The 16,138-nt window shown below is 45.7% G+C and overlaps 1 long non-coding RNA gene across 2 annotated transcripts; it reads right to left on the bottom strand.

The window, feature by feature from the left end:
- Positions 1 to 433: 433 nt before the first annotated feature.
- Positions 434 to 15,381, bottom strand: LOC139055398 (uncharacterized). 2 transcript variants are annotated; one of them, XR_011511724.1, is made up of 3 exons: positions 14,826 to 15,381; positions 10,668 to 10,761; positions 434 to 664 (listed from the first exon to the last, which is right to left on the bottom strand). It is a non-coding gene; the product is annotated as an uncharacterized lncRNA (long non-coding RNA). The 2 variants fall into 2 exon arrangements; XR_011511723.1 differs by having other exon boundaries at positions 434 to 669.
- Positions 15,382 to 16,138: the final 757 nt, after the last annotated feature.

The raw sequence follows: 16,138 nt of genomic DNA on the forward strand, positions 1-16,138 counted from the left end.
TTTACCGCACATCAAATCACAGAATTGTAGACTTTAGAAACCCGCCACGCGGGAGCACGAATTTGGAGAAATTCCTGGAAAGCCGGACATAGAAAGCCGAAATAATAACGTCACTAATGACGTCATACAGAAGACGGTGGGATTATATTTAACCGGCTAATTAGTGGAAAGCAGTTGCCTCCGAGTTCCGTTCATGCGCTGCGTTCGGCTAAAGTTAACCTAGAGAACACCAACGCCCAGGTGCGAGTGCCACTAAGAGGCACCTAAATCAAAAATTAGGGTTTCCTTCCATTTTTTACCTTATAATGTGCACTAGCTCCTTAATTGGAGAACATGTCCCATCTATTTGGAGAGGTGTGCACATAGTCTGAGTCAGTTTTGCGATGTAGCTAGGTTCACTGCAGTTTGCTGATAGGTGCAGGTTACCTTTGATGTCCACGAACGGGAACGGTGGGTTACATGTATAACTTTATGGCTTTCAGCGAGGCAGTGAATTACTTGACTGACAACGAGATCCAGGCTCTTCGGCACGAACGTGACGCTGGTACATCGTATTCAGGGGACATCAAGAGTTTTGTTAACGGTCCGGATGAAGACTGCGCCGCAGGATCAGAAGTCGAAGACAGCCCGGACGACAGAAATCGCCAGCGATGAACAGGACCGCCTGCACTTAAATGGAAAGGCGGAGTGATACGTATTTTCGTCTTTCTAAACTCGACCACAGATGAATTATTGAGCAGTTTGAAGGCAATAGGAATAAAACGTGGCACCTTAAATGCGCCTTCTTATCTTTTGATTCGCATTTCGTGCCTTGAAGATAAAGGGAAGGAAGTGCTGAGGAGTCAGGGACGCCACAAGCTAGACAAACACAACTGAAGTATTTTTTCTATAATGCCCTGAAGAGTTATGGGAGGAATGTGCGTTCCACACAAACCTGCAGTGTTTTCAGGCTACAGGGAATTTCGTTTAAACAGATTCGAAAGATGCGAAGATTTTTGTTCGAATCCACATTGGCATGCGGATCCTAAAGCTTCCAACAGTGAGACATTACTAGTCTCCAATGTTCAGAGCCATACTGAATGCACAGGCAATGTCCCGAAACAGTTTTCGAGCTGACGAGCTATGTACACTTAATTGACAACCTGTCGATAGCTATAAAAGAATGGGAGGAAAGCAAATTCTTCTGATAGCACCTATTCGCCCCTCCTTCAGAAATTCCTGCTTTGGGCTAACTCGGTCTCGTGAGGTGTCCATTAACGAACAAATGCTTCCTTTTTTAGGAAGGTGCCCTGCGGGAACATGCGTCCCTTCAACGTCAAATTCTACAGGTCTTAAGAACTCTCTAATGGCACCTCCAGGCCCCCTGGTTCTGTACATTGCCACCTATGTTGGCAAGAGCATGGTCTCCGATGAGGACATGCGGGAGTTCAGTCTTGGTGGATGGATTATCAAGAAACCGGTCGAAACATTAGAAATGGATCCAGATATTTTCGTCTACACTGACCGCTGCTTAAGCCTCAATATTGCTGAGCGGCAAGCGGAAGTTAATTTATTTCTAACCAGAACAGTGATGGGAAACCGGAGTGGAAGTATAGCGGCTACAGTGCCACAAGACCAAGATACGCAGTGGGGAGGTCCAGCCTGTACGGTTGCAGCGGCGGCAAACTGCGGATCGTCCAGTGGAAGGACAATAAAGCTGTCCTAGTTTTATCCACCTCATTTGGCAATGAGCCAGAAGAAAGTTGCCAGATATGGTTTATAGACGAGAAAAATAAGGTGAAACAACTAGACGCAGTAGCGTGATACAATCATTTCATAGGTGGGGTGTACTTGATTGACCATTTCGTCTCCTATTATTGCATGTTTATGTGAATAAAAAAGTAGGCGGTCCACGGGTTTGTGCAGTTCCTTGACCTGGCCTGCTGCAATGGGTGGACTGAACACAAAAGGCTTTGTGAGCTAAGTCTGATTCAAAAGCAGCAAAGGCTCAGCCTACTGGAGTTCAAGATGGAGATGACTGTTGCAATAATTGAAGCAGAAACGTGTGATCGAAACGATTAAGAGAGCACGAAGCCGAAAGTTATGATGAATTGTAACAACGTAGAGGTGCATGATAATGCCTCCGCCTCCGGATTCACGATGGCTTGACTTGAATCGGCACTTTCAGAAGCACCTTAAACTCGGATCACACAAGAGACACGGAAATCGCTACCTGAAATTATCCATTAATATATCTGAAGTTAAATTCAAATTAAATGAAATTACCCACTATTGTCATGGGTTTTATACGCGAATCTCGCGTCATTTCCCCTCTTTAAACAGGTCGGTAAATACACGTGGTTAAGAGAAATTGCACAAAGTGCTAGGGCAGCACTAGTGCCAAAGAGGGGTCACAGAGTGCAGATAATAAACACGGCGCAACGCGGGAAGGCGAAGTATTTGACTGGTTCAATTCACTTACGGCCGTATAACGGCTTCCGTAGTACTACATGGATAACATTGAGACACGTACGGGGACGTCATCAGCTCAAACTCGTATCAGCACTTTGGGGCACGCCCTAGTAATTGACGTCTCTCTGGCTGAGACCAACGTCCTATGGAACTGCGCATCGTCGGAATAGTTTCTTCGAGAACCAATGGGGGTGGACAGGTGTCCACACAGACTGGTAGTCACCGTCGTCGTATTGGAGATATGGTCGGCTCTGGTTTTAATGACCAGTGTTGGTACTCTGCTGGCTGCGCATGCTATTTCGAGCAAGCTGGCGAGCTTCCTCGGCTTTCTAGATGAAGTCATCGGCAATGTCACTTCTCATGGTGCCATAGCCTACTGTGAGCATGGCGCCCGAAGGTTTGACTCAGCGTCCGTAAACAACTTGTAATTGGATAAGGTAGGTTGGCTTCTGCACAGCTGTATTATCGTGAAACGTCACGTATGGCAAAATTTCCTCCCATCTCTTTTGCTCGACATCAACATACACAGACAGCATGTGTGCCAATGTTTTCTTTAGGCGCTTTGTGGATTCCTTAGACGCCGCAATGCAGCTTCGACACCTGGCACGCAGTCTCACACTGACCGAGTGGAACTCGCCAAACTTGCGACTTACCCGACTGCATCGACTAAACCCCTCCCTGCAACTCCGACCTCCACTCAGACTTCCTCGACGTGAAGCTACGCTTCTCTGTCGCCTTTGGCTAGGAGTTGCCTTCACAAAGGCATACTCTACATTAATTGGAATGACTGACAGCGCAGCATGCGAGGTCTGTGGCACTGAAGAAAACATCGACCACCTGCTGTGCCACTGTCCACGATACACCCCTGAGAGACAAGAACTTGCCAAAGCCGTTCAAAAACTGGACAATCGGCCGCTTTCTGTGCAGGTGCTGTTGGAACAGCGCCCCCATCGCCCGTCGGCCCATAAAGCGGTGAAGGCACTTTTGTGCTACTTAAGGACGACGGGCTTGTGCGACCATCTGTGACTATTAATGAAATTTCTGTAAGCCCACACACGTCAGCGAACTCACCGCAATTTCCTTCTTTCCTTCCCTCCTCTCTTTCCCTGTTATCTTTGTTTTCCCCTTTCCCATTCCCCCGGTGTAGGGTAGCAAACCGGACGTTATTCTGGTTAACCTCCCTGCCTTCTCCTTATCTCTTTCCTCCTCCTTGTGAATTCCTTAGTTTGGTGGCGATATGTTAGGGTCTTGTGTTGGCTGCCATGCGTCAGCAGGATGACTTCTTGCAAGGAATCAGCAGTGTATGGTGCATAGTGATGGGGACCGAGAACATCAAGCAGACAACGCAGTTCAATTCGTGACTGAAAAGATTGAAGATTTCAGCAGCAGTTGGGCAGGGTATAGCATTGGTCGGGGCGCAAAAGCTTTGAGCGTCGGTTGCGACGATCATGCATTTGTTTTGCAAAGATGTCGTAAAAAACGAACCTAGGGGAACCATTGCCACTTCCTGGAACCACACTGAAGGCGGGCCTGGAGGTTGGAGCAGACCAGCCGCCTTCACGGGTAGTACTTTGTGCCTCTAACCGTAACGACAGGTTGTGACGTAGTGCTAAACCGGCAAGAATTGTAGTTTCGAGTAGTAGATCAGGCCTATGCGTCTAGCATCTTGGTGAAGCCTAGGCGTCGGGCACACAGGCTGTCATGACACGCCTGAAAAACATAATCCCACAGTGCCATAGGGATGACGACAAGAAACCTTCCCTGACTGTTTTCAAAGCATTTTTTTTGTACAGTGGAATGCTCCACAGGCTGCGAAATATTAGTCATCTTGACAGCGGGAATGCGACGACAGCGTCAGCTTCTTGAAGGCACCAAATAAGACGAAGACGTTCTATGGAGACACGTTGATAGCCAGCCATTCGCGCTGCATGAACGATGTCAAGAAACCGCCTGAAGACGTCATCTTGCACTTCATTTTGAACCAAGGTACGCAATGCTGGTGCGCAACTATTTCCAATAAATACATTATTTCAGGAATGGACCACCTCGCTGATACTTGGGGAAAGTTGCAGGCAGAATACTCAACACTTGTTCAATGAATAAAGACTCATTAGGTACCTGCCTCACGGCCATAAGGCGGTATAATGTGTAGAGCAGCCGAAACATATGCCTGTAGCACATTCTCTTAAATTATTTTTGCCAGGGCCCTTTCTTCTTGAACACGGCTGTTGAGCATCTCACACGCGCGGTACTTTTCCTAGAACAACGGCATTCGTCGGCTACTCGAAATACTTTACTCTTATTGGCTGTGAAAAGTATGGCGTCGCTATTACTCTATTGGCCACAGGCAGCCACATTATTTCAGCAGCGACTAAGATCACTGGTACCATGTTGTTTGGTGGATGCTTGTCCTTAACAAGGCTCCTTTAACTAGAACGTGGCGATGTTCCGAAAACAAAAACTCGTTTGCCATGTATCCATCTCTCCACTACAGGAAGGCACTGATTTTCTGTAGTAGATAGCAACCTTACTCCACTCGTGATACGTAACCTTGCTGTTTCTTTGTCACCGAATAGCTTACATGTCTTTCCACAGGTGCTTTTAGATCTGCAAATTCATTCGCAGCGCACCCTTTAAAATTGCGCTATCATATCACCGGTTCTTTCACAGAGATCCAACACTTTATTTCTGTTCAAATAACAATATGGTGGGTGAAGTCCTGCCCGGTTGAAAAGACATCTTTGGCCGTCTGTGCTTGCCTCTACCGCACTACATTCACTATAAGTATATTCTACTTGCTGCTCCCCTGTTTTCGCCTGCATATCCTTCAATGTTTGGCCTATATAATTTATCCCCTATGCTTCAGTGAAATGATCCGTGTATTCTGTGAAGCCACTAGGTATTTTAGCAATTTACTGTTTCAAAAATATACTGAGTTCAAGACTACAAGACACAGAAATGTTCTGCAACAACAGAGTTCCTCACTGCATGGTAAGTCTTAGCGGCCTTGGACATTTCTCGAAGTAGTTGTTCAAGGAACAGATTAACTGCGAACCAGTCTCCGAGTCTTCTGTCTTACAATTTGGAAAACATTTAGGTAGCCTGAATTCCTAAAGTAGTGCAGCTCTGACTGCGCTGTAGTCCATAGACTCACCTGCAGTCATTCTACCCAAGACATGCTAAGGCTCGCCCACAAAACACAGGCTGAGAGCACTAGCCCACTCATTCCGTTCCCCAGCTTGAACGGAGGTAAGTTTCAAACTGCTGTATATAGGCGTTCAGATCCATCACTTTACGCAGACAGATGTTGGATCTTCTGCGTGCTTCCGAATCCGACCAAGTGGTCGATCTGCCTCACTCAGTACTACCTTCTGTCACCTCTGTTTGTTCGCAGGCTCTGCTAAACCTTCTCTTAGCTAAATCAATTATTTATCAGCTAAACGAGGTCCTTGTTTCGTGCTCTTAAACACGGTGACTACTGCCGGCTGAGCCGCAATGAACTCGCTACACCAAGGAACTTGTCACAATTCTTGTTCCTCCGACTGATCAAATAATGAGCGTAATCATCCCACCAGGGTCACCAATATTTTACCATTATCTCTCGAAGGAACGCACGACGAACGAACATTTTGGATAAGAAGCTTTTATGTCATGGTGATGGCTACAAGAAGTTACCTCGTTGCCTAACCGTAATGACTTAGGATATATGTATCTGTTAGAACCTGTTACAAACTATCGAACATCTACGTTCCAAGCCTTTTGCGGAGCAAGAACACATCTACCGCCGAATAAACACAGGCGTGAGGCATTAGATAGACAATCCGATAATGACCGCACCGGGAAACACGACTGCTTCATACCCGTCGTGGTTGCTCAGTGGCTATGGTGTTGGGCTGCTGAGCACGAGCTCGCGGGATCGAATCCCGGCCACGGCGGCCGCACTTCGATGGGGGCGAAATGCGAAAACACCCGTGTGCTTAGATTTAGGTGCACGTTAAAGAACCCCAGGTGGTCAAAATTTCCGGAGTCCTCCACTACGGCGTGCCTCATAATCAGAAAGTGGTTTTGGCACGTAAAACGCCAAATATTATTATATTATTATTATACGACTGCTTCAGAAACATGGCAAGCCGTCGCTTGAAAGCGATTGACCAATATGAAAAGTCGCACTTTCACCCGAAAGGCTAAACATTGATTGCGATAGTAAATTAGTAGATAGCCATACGAAGCAAGGATAGTAGTTTATCGGCCGTAAATGCTTGTAATTATAGGCGTATCAACTAAATTAACAAGCATGGTGTCACGCGTGCACAGGAAAACATGAACACATTGCACTCGATGACCGCGCAAAATCGCCGTAAGAACGCTTAGGTGAGAAAACGCAGCAGCAGCCGTAGCAGCAAGCGAATTCGCCTTCGTGCTGCCGCTCTCATCCACGCGAACTAAACCGCGAAAACAAAGCACGCGGCGGACTCTGTCGCCATTGCAGATGTCTTTCATTATACTTCGGCCCGGGCTGCCCTTATTAGAAATCCTCCTGCCTTTCTGTCCTCCTCCCGAATCTTTGCGCGCGACTGAAGGCCGCGCACTTCCTCCTCATTTTCCTCTGTTGCGTGCGCGAGATTGAGTTGCGATTGGAGGCTCAACCTTGCACGCTATGTCTCCCACATACAGCATACGACGCACGACGAAAACTTTATCGCTCTTGGACTTTATAGGGAACCTCACCACGATGCCGGCTCCGAGGGCAGAAATGAGCCAATAGTGTCGATAAATATTAGAGTAATATAGTAAACATAGTAATATATACACATAACATTTCTTACGTACGAAGAGACACGGAGAGCCATCCGGCAATTTTATGATAGTGCCATTACATAGACGGGTGCAAGTTTGTGGTATCTGAAAACAAAAAAAGACGCAATGCACTAATACATCTGTTACAGTAACAGTTTAACAGCAGATGCTACGCTTCTTGTTATTTTACACAAGTTGTCGAGAAAGGAAACGATCTACAGAAAAATTGCACCTTCCAAGCAACTCCAAGATGGAGCTTGCAACACTTGTGTAAATTCTGTGGAATGTTCTAAAGAAATATACATGTGCAGAATCTTATAAGAACGCTAGAAAAAAGCTGCGTTAGAGATTCTTATTTGCCACTATCATAACAAGTTCCTGAAAATTCATTTTTCTCAAATGCACATTTTACGTTTCACAATAACCTTCATCGTCATTATCAGCATCATCATCAATATCATCATCATCACTCGATTTTATGTCCACTGTAGGACGAAGGCCTCTACCTGTGATCTCGAATCACCCTAGCCCTGTGCCAACCGATTCCAACTAGCGTCAGCAAATTTCCTAGTTTCATCGCGCCACCAAGCCTTCAGCCGTGTTCGACTGCCCTTCCCTTCTCTTCGCACCCATTCTGTAACCCTAAAGAGGCACCTGTTATCTTACCTAAGCATAAGATGACAGGCCGAGCTCCATTTTTTTTTTCTCGTAATGTCACCTAAAATATTGGATATACCCGTTTGCTCTTTGATCCAAACTGCTCTATCTCTCTGTATCTGAACCTTATGTCCAGCATTCTTCGTACCATCGCTCTTTGCGCGGTCCTTGACTTGTTCTCAAGCTTCTTTGTGAGTCTCCAAGTTGTTGCCCCATAAGTCAGCACCGGTAAAATGCACTGAGTGTACACCTTCCTTGTAAATGATAATGGTAAGTTTCAGGTCAGCAAACTTGTTGATACTAAGCATATCTGGAAAGATGAAGCGAACAAAAAGGTTCGCGCAATTCGTGTAATTGTTTTCTACGTTCATTCGTCCGTCGAACTGGTGTGCCCGGTCTGTGTTGAAGCATTACATACAACTCATTATTTTCACTGGAACAACTACCTCATTCCCCGATTTCGTTCCACAGGCGAATTAAGCGCGAAATTTTTTTTTTCAGTGAAAACAAAACTATTAACCGTCCTCCTCCTATGTGCAAAATCATACAACGATGAAAACGTTCCCGCATAACCCATCTCAGGATGAAGAGCGGCGGCAATGCGATTCACATTGCAGCAATGTAGCGAGGCACCGCATTTCTGCCCGCAGAGAAAGGTTATGTACAAGTTCTGTACGCAGGGAGGGTCCTCTCGCCCGTTTCCCGCTACACACGCTACCGCACCTACCGGTGCCGACGCGTAGTACAAACATGGAGCGTGTTGCACAAGATAATTTGAGTATATATATTACGCCGGCTTGGTTCCACCCAGTTACGCATTACTTTCAATTTATTATTTATTTTATTTATTTATTTATTTACTTCACATACGCTCAAGCGCGAAGGCATTATAGAGGGTGGATAGGTACATGCGAAAAACAATAACCACGATTACTACTAGTTTATATAACGCAAGCGACATGTGCATTAGACGTAATCATTAAGAAATCAAATAACAAAAATACTATGACATAATGTTGTCGGAGATAACAGACGACGAAGAGAAATAATGGGCCAGGGGCTACTGCCTCCGCGGCTGGCGCCAAAAAGTGCGCGCATCTTTATCATGCTAACGTTACCTTTGGCGTCCTTTTCTCGTCAATAAAGGCTTTGGTGGATGCCTCGCGGTTGTCTCTATTCTAGCGGCGCAACATATAAGGAATCTACGTTCCGCAACATATGATGCCGGAAGCCCCGCATAACGAGCGGCTCCCAATGACGGACTACGAGAAACGGCGATGACAAGTTTCTTTTAGAAACTGCAGCCGGCACAACGTAATTCTCATCGTAACCACACCCAGAGAAGGAAAACACCGAGCCGACTTCATTCCGAGTAAGGAAGCATCGATCTTAACAAAACATGCACCGCCTGCACAGCCACCCTGCACATGTAGAGCCTTAGCTCGGAAGAGATTAAATTAGGAAACAGGGTCACCTCGCGAAGGGGCCATCCTATCCCCCTTCCTGTTTGAGTTAATTGTCAAAGACCTTCCGCGCAAGTTAGGAAGGATCGAAGAACAAAAGATGAGCGTGTACGCAGACGACGACGACGTTTGGCTCAATGAGAGCAGTGATGCGTCTGTCGAAGAAAGGCTCCAGCGGGCAGTCGACATCATAGACCTCCATGCGAAAAGTAAAGGGTGGAACTGCTCCCCAATGAAATCGGAACTACTAATCATCAGGCCGCAGACGATGACAGACGACGCATCTCCTTCCAGAATTTCGTAAGACTTAGACGGGAAAGAAATTCCGCAAGTAGATGAGATGCGAATTCTGGGCATTCTCATAAGCAAAATAGGGAACAACCACACAACCATAGCTGAGCTAGACGCGTAGGCAAACCAAGTGGTAAGCATTATTCAAAAAATCTCGCCCAGAGGCAAAAGCCTGAATGAGAAGAAAATGTTGAGGCCGGTCCAGGCCTTCATCTTGAGTCGGATCTGCTACTAAACACCATTCCTTAACATCAAAAAAGCAAAAAGAAACAGGTTAGACGTAATAATAACTAATTGCACGAAACGTGCACTGGGGCTACCAATCTCGAGCTCAACCGAGGCACGAGAGGGAATGTGGCGGCATAACACATAGCAGAAATCAGCGGAATCTACGAGAACAGCACAAATCGAAAGCCTGAGTCTCACCGAGACAGGACAGCAGGTACTAAACTGGGTAGGACTACAACGAAACAGAGGAACCAAATACCAGACGTTCCACATTGAGTCCAAAATTAGGAAAGCCCTCACGGTCGCACCGATACCTAACATGCACCCACAACACGATCAGGAAGACGCCAGAACAGAGCGAAACACTTTGCAACGAAGCTAAGCAGAATGCCACCCAACACCGTTGCCTTCTCAGACGCCGCCCTTGGCGGAGACGGAAGCTCCATCTCAGTGGTAGTCGACGGGTCCGGAGTAGAACAGGGCGCGATATATACAAGCGCAGTAGACACTACGGCAGCGGAGGAAGCAGCGATCGACGCGAGGGTGATCATTAGCGACAGCAAATTGGCAGTAAGAAATTTCTGCAAAGGCAAAATATCAGACTACGTGTACAACATAATATCGAAAGGCAACATAGACAGAGGTATCACCCTAACCTAGGCCCCTGCTCACTCCAGCATATCAGGAAACGAAGCCGCCAACGCCCTCGTCCTAGCGCTCATTATCCGGGGAGGAGGGCGCCCTCAACTTAACATTTGGGTCGACACGCTCAGGACCTACCAAGACGTCATAGAGCACTACAGATAAGGATGCCGAAAATATCCACCCCCGGGATAGGTCCCTCACGTCCACGGAGGCAGTCACTTGGCGCCGCCTGCAAGCCAAGAACCACATGTCTCTCATTCATTCATTCATTCATTCATTCATTCAGAATTTATTTAAGACAACGAAAAGGTTGTCCAGGGTGACGTGGCAAAAGGCATACTTTGCCTGACGAGGCCACGCCACCCGGATGACAGGCGGCACCACAGGCTACAGAAATCAAGAAAGAGCATTACATAATAGAACACACATTCAATATTTTTTACACAATGCATAAGACATCCTTACAAAAAACACAGGCTTTCGGCGGAAAAACGAAACAGCATACTTCAAAGCACAATTCGACCATAGCAGTATTTACAAAACACACTAGTGATAGGTATACGTTCAGTTTTCACCTTTAAGGTTCATTTATGAGCATTGCTTTAATTAACATTTTGTATTGACGTATAGAGGGAGTGCTGCGTACAGTATCCAGAATAATAGGGTATTGATTAATTAAGTCAGGAATTTGCCATCCTAACCTCTGAAAACCGTAATTAGTGCGTACACGAGGTGTTTCCATACATTGTTTCCTAAGTTCGTATGTGCTAAGTTTAGTGTGATAGGTGGTTTCGAAGGTTATTTTGTCTAGTTTGTACTGGCGTAATATTTCCAGACATAATTTGTATGTGTGCAGTTTACTTATTTCTAGTATTCCATAAGACTTAAACAAGGGCCAGCAGCTGCGCAATAACTGTATTTTCCCAATAGCTCGTAACGCCCGCTTTTGAATTGCAAAGAGGGAATCTCGACTTGTTTGTGTCGTCGTTAACCATACAAGGGAACAGTAGCTTAAACGGGAATGTATTAATGAATAGTATATTTGCCGCTTTATGGACGCCGGAAGATATCTCAATTTGTTTAAAATGCCAACCGCCCGACAAAGATCACTTCGAAGCTGATCAACATGCGAATTCCAAGAGAGATTTTCTTGAAACAGAACACCTAGAAAACGAATTTGCGAGCACTGTTTCAGCTGAGTGTTTTCAAAGTTTAAGTTTAGGTTGTCAGGAGCTTTTACACCTTTTGCTCTGAAGAGAATGTATTTGGTCTTACTAGCATTTAATTGCATCTTGTTTAGTTTTAACCATGTACTCAAGCCGGTCAACCAATAGTTTGCCTTTCTTTCGAGCGCGTAGGGGTCAATACCTGAGAAAAAGACATTAGTGTCATCAGCGTACAACACTAGGTTTTCGCTGCCTGGTATATTCACAATATCATTCAGGTATAAAATAAAGAGTACAGGTCCGAGAATAGATCCCTGAGGCACACCATATTTTATTGTTTTTACGTGTGAGGCTGCTGCATTTATGACAGTAAATTGCTCTCTTGACGTTAAATAGCTCTCAATTAAGGTCAGCGACACGCCACGGAATCCGTAAAGTGGAAGCTTTCTTATTAGAACATCGTGCTGAACACAGTCGAATGCCTTTCTGAAGTCGAGGAAAATTCCCAGGGTGTGTGCCTTTTCTTCAATGTTGTTTAGAATTTTTTCCTTTATCCCGAGGAGTGCGGTTTCGGCTGATCTATCTTTCCTAAAGCCAAATTGCTCATCGGCTATAATATTTTGCGCGGTGAGAAAACGGACGAATCTTTTGTTTATAACCTGTTCGGCTACCTTTGCAAATACTGGTAGTACTGATATAGGCCTATAATTTGTTAGTTCGTTCGCTGGGCCACCCTTGTGCACAACAGTCACTTTGGCCAGTTTCATTTTCTGCGGAAAAACGCCTGTAGATAAAATAATGTTGCAAATGTGAGAGAGCGGACAACTGATTATTTCACCTACAGCCTTTAGAGGTTTCGGTTTAATTTCATCTGCTCCTGGAGCACAGCCATTTTTTAGTGTCAGAATAATATCTAGCACTTCACGTTCGTCAGTGGGTGCTAAAAACAATGTGTTTGCGGCGTTTTATGCAATGAACTGCTCGCACGGTGAATCAACTGAATTCCCATCGCATGATCCGACTGCAATGAAATGGTCATTAAATAAATTTGCGACTTCGTTGTCAGTCATAGCGTCGTTTTGATACGGAAGCTTTTTGTGCTGGAAATTTTTCGAGAGTACCTCCCTCACGGTTTGCCACATTAGCCGTGAGTTACCCGTAATGTCTGCAAACTTTGTTATGTAGTATTCAAATCTTGATTTTCTAATATCTGCATTTAATTTGTTTCGAACTTTTTTAAACAGTGTAAAGTCATTTTCATGCTTGGTATTCAGGAATTTTTCAAACAGCCTGTTTTTTTGTTTGATTCTCACATGCAGTTCATGAGTGATCCAAGGCTTCCTTATCTTTTTTCGTTTTACCCATGGCTCGAGGGGAAAACACTTCTCGTATGCAGCCATAAAGCAGGAAAGAAAAGCCTCGTACGCTTTATTTGCATCTGTTTCCATTAAAATGGAGTCCCACCTTTGATTTGAGAGAAGATATTTGAATTTGCTGATATTTTTTTCAGAGTAATGGCGGATAAAAACTGGTTGCTTATTTGAATTAGGCCTTTTGTGAGGTAAAATGCAGTAGATTGGCAAATGGTCACTTAAATCGCACTTCAATACACCCGATTTGACAGCGTCAGGCGGAAAGCTTGTAATGCAAAGGTCTAAAATACTTTGAGAGGTAGGAGTAATCCTAGTTGGCATATCTATTAAGTTACAGCACGCGTATGACACAAACAGCTCTTGTAGGCGCGAATAGCCGGAGGTATCTGATGAAACATTGAGATTAAAATCGCCAACAAAAGCACACTGTAGTTTTAACTCAAGACTTAGTTCAAACAGTTCTTCCATACAGTTCAAGAAATGGTTCAAGGATCCAGATGGCGGGCGATAAAACACTCCTAGCAGGATGTCATAAAGTTGTACAACGACACATTCAATGTTTTCATTTATAATATTATATTCTGTGAGTGCATTGTACTTGAAGTGTGAGCGAATATACATCGCACTACCACCACCACGTTTGAAAGCGCGACATACGGATATGCAGTCGTAACCATCAAGAAAAGCACACTCATCATCAGAGGAAAACCACGTTTCAGTGAAACAAAGAATGTCAAAAGAATAGTTAAGGTCATTTAGGAATAAGTCTACCTCATCAAGTTTAGTTTTTAAGCTCCTAGCGTTAAGATGAAACAAAGAAAGTGTGTCTTTTTTTAAGAAAGCAGGTTCACAAGGAAGGTCAAAACATGAGTGCATCATCTTGCACTAAAGAACACAAAGAAACGCCCACATCGTGGGTGCTACAAGAGCACGTTACTGCAAGTTGATAAAATCTTGCTCACTGCGAATGACGAAAGCGGGGTCGCCGGTCTGCTTCCGCAGCAGAACTTTTCCGTTAGCATGCCAAACGTATGCGTAGCCATTCTTTTTTACCCATTCTTTTGTCGAGGTTAGCAATGTGCGGGAGAGCCGCGTGATATTTTCGCAGATAAACAAGCTTTTCTCTTTTTGCAGCAAATGTCTGTTTGCCAGCCAAGTGTCACGGTCCTCTTGCCTCAAAAAGCGAGTGATAATAGCTGGCGTTTTGTCGGCCTTCGCTGGCAGCCTATGCACGGCAGCTATATCCTTCCTTGTTACATGCGGTACATTCAGTTTGGTAGCCACTTCGTTTATCTTTTCTAGTAGGTCCTCATCGACGGACTCAGAGACGCCATGTATTTCAAGATTTAAGCGGCGACTTCGCCACTCTAAGCTTTCGACTTCACGCTTTAGGTGAGCAATTTCATTTGCCGAGTCCGCCTTCTCAAGTTTGTCTACACGCTGGCAAAGTTCTTTGGTGTTTTTTTCTTGATCAGTCAGCCGGTTTTGAAATTCGTCAAACTTATCTGAGATAAGCTGCACTGAGGCTTCTAATTCATTAATTCTTTTGGGCAAGGTTTGGAGAGCGTCAAGTTTAGCTTCAATTTTGAGCAAACGTGTTAACACTTCCTTTTCTGCACTAAGCTTCTCACTTCCATCTTCCACAGTGTGGCCATGTTTGCATGTATTGCACTTCCAGTTTTTTTTCACACGTTTTGTTTGCCACACCTCTTCGGTTATACCAGAACAGTCGCCAAAATGAAAACTAAACTTACATTCACAGCAGCTGGCAGAGGGCACATTTTCAGGCACAAGCGAGCGGCATGTACAACATCTCGACATGTCGTGCGGTGCAAAGGCAAATACACTTCAGGAAAACAATGTACTCGTGGCAGCAGCGGCAGGGTCGGCAACAAAAAAGAGTCTAATCCGTATTAGTAAAGACGACCAACCTGTAAATATACAGAGTAGATTTCACTTGTCGTGCGCGTGCCGGTGGCTGCCGCTGCTGCCAAATGCGGGGAGACGCCCCCTCGGTCTTTGCTTGTTCGTCAGTTGTCGCTGGCGTCGGTGATGCAGGTGGCAATTTGCCTTCCCCAGAACTGTCTCGCCTCCACAGCGAAGGAAAAAAACTTCGGGCGACGATCGGTTTTCAGTTGCACCAGCGCAGCCGGAGCTGTTCTCGGCGGCCAGGAAACTTTGGTCCACAGGCGAAGGACGCTGTAAATATACAGAGTAGATTTCACTTGTCGTGCGTGCCGGTGGCTGCCGCTGCTGCCAAATGCGGGGAGACGCCCCCTCGGTCCTTGCTTGTTCGTCAGTTGTCGCTGGCGTCGGTGATGTAGGTGGCAATTTGCCTTCCCCAGAACTGTCTCGCCTCCACAGCGAAGGAAAAAAACTTCGGGCGACGATCGGTTTTCAGTTGCACCAGCGCAGCCGGAGCTGTTCTCGGCGGCCAGGAAACTTTGGTCCACAGGCGAAGGACGCTGTAAATATACAGAGTAGATTTCACTTGTCGTGCGTGCCGGTGGCTGCCGCTGCTGCCAAAAAAAAAAATGATGGAGATGGAGATACCTCAGGCAAACGGGAATTGTGGAGGACCAATGCTGCAGATCGCACAGTAAAACAGCAACATTAAGACATATCTTATAGGAGTGCAGCCACTATTTGGGATGTAATTTATTCAAGGACGAATAAACATTGGAGGCCACGCTTCATAGCCAAGACCCGGCGGCACAGGCCAACATCGTCTGTCTGGCAGCCGAAGCGGCAAACCGCTTCGTCTACTAACCCCTGCCCCTTAGGGTGACATCAGGCTCGCTGGACGCATACGAGCGGTACCGGAGCTTCAGACACAGTTTTCAGACACACACGGACCACCAGGAAGGTAAACGCGCTGCTAGACGAACTCAAGCAACGAAAATCACGAATGAGGCGGCTACTGTTGACGAGCGGCTGCGACGACCGAATGACGTTCAACAAAAACTGGGCAAACTTATCGTAAGCCATGACGAGCTTCGAAACATCAATGCCGAGCTTGAGCACATCATTCCCGTCGAGTATCTTGAAAAAGAATACGAGTCTGCAG

The sequence above is a fragment of the Dermacentor albipictus genome, chromosome 2, assembly GCF_038994185.2.
Source record: "Dermacentor albipictus isolate Rhodes 1998 colony chromosome 2, USDA_Dalb.pri_finalv2, whole genome shotgun sequence".
NCBI classification, from domain to species: domain Eukaryota; kingdom Metazoa; phylum Arthropoda; class Arachnida; order Ixodida; family Ixodidae; genus Dermacentor; species Dermacentor albipictus.